This window comes from Triticum urartu, chromosome 7A (assembly GCF_056163025.1).
Source record: "Triticum urartu cultivar PI428250 chromosome 7A, HENAU_Tu73, whole genome shotgun sequence".
Taxonomy (NCBI): domain Eukaryota; kingdom Viridiplantae; phylum Streptophyta; class Magnoliopsida; order Poales; family Poaceae; genus Triticum; species Triticum urartu.
The window spans coordinates 49,245,949-49,250,398 of NC_141879.1; positions in this window are offsets into that span (position 1 = coordinate 49,245,949).

The window sequence follows — 4,450 nt, forward strand, 5'->3', positions numbered from 1 at the left end:
AGCGTCGCACCGGGCCCTCATACATGCGGGGTGGTGTGGTGCCATGTCCAAATTAGAGGCGGCACGCGTCTCCGGGTTGTACCCCCGCTCATGGACGGCGCCGCCGCCGGCACCTGAAGGGGGGAAACGGACGCGTCGGGTCTACACGGAGGGGATCTTACTGTGGGTTTGGCCCGGATGTTGCTCTAAAGTGTTCGTATGGGCTGACCTAACACGACCGGGTGGATAGTTCCACTGGTCAAAACCCATCCGTGCAAAGTCAAAGGGCTAGATCCCGTGGTCAAACGCTACAGGGTTAGGCGGGACGGGGGCCGTGGGGGTAGCAATGCCACCCGAGCATCGCACCGGGCCCTTATACATGCGGGGTGGTGTGCTGGCATGTCCGAAGAGGCGGCACACGTCTCCGGGGTGTGCCCCCGCACACGAACGGCGTAGCCGCCGGCACCTAAAGGGGGAAACGGCCGCGTCGGGTCTACACAGAGCGGATCTTATTGTGGGTTTGGCCCGGATGTTGCTCTAAAGTGTTCGTATGGGCTGACCTAACACGACCGGGTGGATAGTTCCACTGGTCAAAACCCGTCCGTGCAAAGTCAAAGGGCTAGATCCCGTGGTCAAACGCTACAGGGTTAGGCGGGACGGGGGCCGTGGGGGGGTAGCAATGCCACCCGAGCGTCGCACCGGGCCCTCATACATGCGGGGTGGTGTGCTGGCATGTCCGAAGAGGTGGCACGCGTCTCCGGGGTGTGCCCCCTCACACGGACGGCGCAGCCGCCGGCACCTGGAGGGGGGAAACGGACGCGTCGGGTCTACACGGAGGGGATCTTACTGTGGGTTTGGCCCGGATGTTGCTCTAAAGTGTTCGTATGGGCTGACCTAACATGAGCGGGTGGATAGTTCCACTGGTCAAAACCCGTCCGTGCAAAGTCAAAGGGCTAGATCCCGTGGTCAAACGCTACAGGGTTAGGCGGGACGGGGGCCGTAGGGGGTAGCAATGCCACTGGAGCATCGCACAGGGACCTCATACATGCCGTATAGTGCCCTGGCATGTCCAAAGAGGCGGCACGCGTCTCCGGGGTGTGCCCCCTCACACGGACGGCGCCGCCACCGGCACCTGGAGGGGGGAAACGGACGCGTCGGGTCTACACGGAGGGGATCTTACTGTGGGTTTGGCCCGGATGTTCCTCTAAAGTGTTCGTATGGGCTGACCTAACACGACCGGCTGGATAGTTCCACTAGTCAAAACCCGTCCGTGCAAAGTCAAAGGGCTAGATCCCGTGGTCAAACGCTACAGGGTTAGGCGGGACGGGGGCCCTGGGGGGTAGCAATGCCACCCGAGCGTCGCATCGGGCCCTCATACATGCGGGGTGGTGTGCTGGCATGTCCGAAGCGTATCTGGAGTTACATCCTGACACACCTGACCCCATTGCGGCGCCTCTGGACGACATGGCGGTGGTGAGGATGGGGCCCAAGGAGCACGGTCGGGAGGCGGTTCTCGATGCTGTGATCACTCCTAGTATCTCCTACACACAGCTTCGTCGGATCGACCCGAGCCTGAGCCAGCGCACGAGCCAGCCAGTGACGAGTGCACAGTCCCTCTTTCAGGAGCAACAATCTGTAAGTATTTTCCCTCTTATCTTCATTTCTCACTTCATTTTCCGCATTTAGTAGTTTTATGAGTTCCATCATGTCATACCGTAGGCCTACATGGAGTACACACGCCAGGAGACCATGGCGTGGCATCAGAGGCTTTATGAACACCAAGTGCAGAGGGATAGCCAGATGCAGCAGGCTTTTCAGGATATGGCGGCCGGCAGGTGTCCTCAGTTCCCTACAGCACAATGCCCTCCAGCACAACCAGTGCTGATGAGCTTTGAGGAGTTTGTGGCACAGAACGCTGGCCCCTCGCCGGTTAGTTCATCCCCAATCTATTCACCCAAAGCATGTCATGCCTTTCAACATAGTCATAGATCTCGTGCATATGTCTTTTCAACATGCAGGGAACAGGTGGATCTACCGTTGGCGGTGGTCTTCGCAGCACTCCGGAGACACGGAGCCCGACCACTCCGATCCACGGAGGCGGAGGAGGAGGCGGTCTTGGCGGTAGCGCTGCCGCTAGCACTGATGACCTGGACTTTGGCCGTCTTGGCGGTGACGACCTCCGCGGTGCTCGATGATGCTTGAGATGTGATGATGATGCTTGACATGACTTGTGTGTGCTGATGATCATTTAGCTGACTTGTGTGATGATGCTTATGCTTACATTCGTTGATATGCTTTATGCTTGTGTGATGATGATCTATTGTTGTGATGATGCTTATGCTTACGTTTGTTGATATGTGCTGATATGTGCTGCTGATATGTGCTGTTATATAAGTGATGTTATTTGAATTGAACTGATCTGAAAACAAACAGAAAAAAGAAAAAAAAAAGCAAAAGCAAACTATGCCGACGGCTAGGCCGTCAGCATAGGGCTAGCGTGAGCTCCCAGTAGCTGACACGTGGGAGCCTATGCCGACGGCCTAGCCGTCGGCTTAGTTCAAAAACTGTGCCGACGGGTAGGCCGTCGGCATAGGCGGCCACGTGTCAGCTACTGGGAGCTCTGTATGAAGGACTATGCCGACGGCCTGGCCGTCGGCTTAGTTTCAAATTATGCCGACGGCCAGGCCGTCGGCATAGCCCTGGGCCTAGAGCAGCGGCTGGTCGCCACGTTGCACACCTATGCCGACGGTCGGGGCGTCGGCATAGTGGTGCCACGTGACGACCGTTCATTGGGCAGACTTGACGGCGGCCGCCGTTAGGCGTGGTAGTTGCCGACAGCCAGGGCCATCGGCATAGATGTACGTCCCCCGTCGGCGTACCATATATGCCGACGGCCTTTCTATGCCGACGGCGTCCCTGGCTGTGCCGACGCATATGTTGCCGACGGCCCTATGCCGACGGGGACCGTCGGCATAGGCCTATCCCGACGGGACTCAGGCCTATGCCGACGGCCCTAGCCGTCGGCATAGGGGGCGATTCCGGTAGTGTGTGTTTGTTCTCTTAGTAAAATATAAATGTATATCTTGCATACAACCAAATCTCGTTGGAAAGCATTGCTACAAGCTCCCACCGTAATTATCTCTGTGTCATCTAGTTTTAAAGAAAAGTTCGACCATAAGTAGAGAGACCCTTGTTGCGTTTATCTTGTCAAAAACTGGCAAAATGGCATGGTGGTTTATTTTGTTGAGAGTCTGGACGAGGTAGTAGGTACAACTTTAAACCATTTACTTTCAGATTTTGTATGAAAAAAATAACCAAAATAAAGGCCAGCTCTGCCAAACTCCCGCATCCAGTACCCGTCTGGCACTGCATTAGGCCACCCGTCGGACCATGTAGTCCTATGTAACATGCACAACATATTTGCTCTCTCTTTTTCACGTGAAATATCCATTTATCTGCTAGATCAATTTTGTTTAATTCTGTAGATATAGGGTGAGTTTGATATATTTGATGACAAGTTGCGCTGGGAGCCTGGGACAACAACGGACTGGAGCCATGGATTAATTAGTCCTATCATAATATATTTTTTGTTAATTTTGAAGTGCTGGTCCATTACATACAAACAACATGTAAATGTGCATTGCTTGGACATTATTCATGTGACTTCTATTTATCTGCTTTTTAGATGAAACGTGCGGTCTCGCATTTGTAATTTAATAAAGCCACAAACGTGTACAAGGTGCTCGTAAAACAGCTTAGAAGCAACAAAACAACAAGCACACAACAATCCCTCAAAAAGAAAAACAAGCACATACAACAAAATGAAAAAAGGAAAATTAATATTGATGCACCACTGCTCGGGCGGAAGCATGATCTAGAAGTCCAGACACAACCAACAGAATGAAACGTGCCGATATCTACTCCAGGGGAGGTGAGCCGCCGCCATCGCTCACGGGAGACACTCCCCACCCTCTGCGTCAGCTCGTTCGCGACCCAGGGTTAATACTAGCCTCCACCGCCCCCTCCTCCTCTACCACCTCCCTTGCCGCCGCCTGAGGGTGTGGAGGGGAGAAGCCCGGTCATCGCCAACAACATCGGGGATCTGTTCGTCTCCTAGCACGGAGGCCTTCGCGTAGGCCGAAGCGGACATTCTAGGACACGATGCTTGGTGGCGGGCATGGCGGTGTTGAGCTTGTAATCCTTTGCCTGTTAGGATAGTTTGTTTTTTCAGTTAGCACAATAACAGGCTCTGTCTCGTGTGCATGTACACGCAGAAGCTGTTTTCGTTTTCAGTTAGTAGCTAGCTAGATTAGTGCGGCCGTTGAGAGCGCATGGGATGGCATGCAGCGTAGGACTCGGCTCGCGCTCACCTCGCGCACGACGGGCGACGTGGGATGGCACGTCCGGTAGGCTCGGCAGCGTGGAGGTCTTTTTCGGTTTCTCAGTTGTTGTACAAATAAGCTGGAGATTA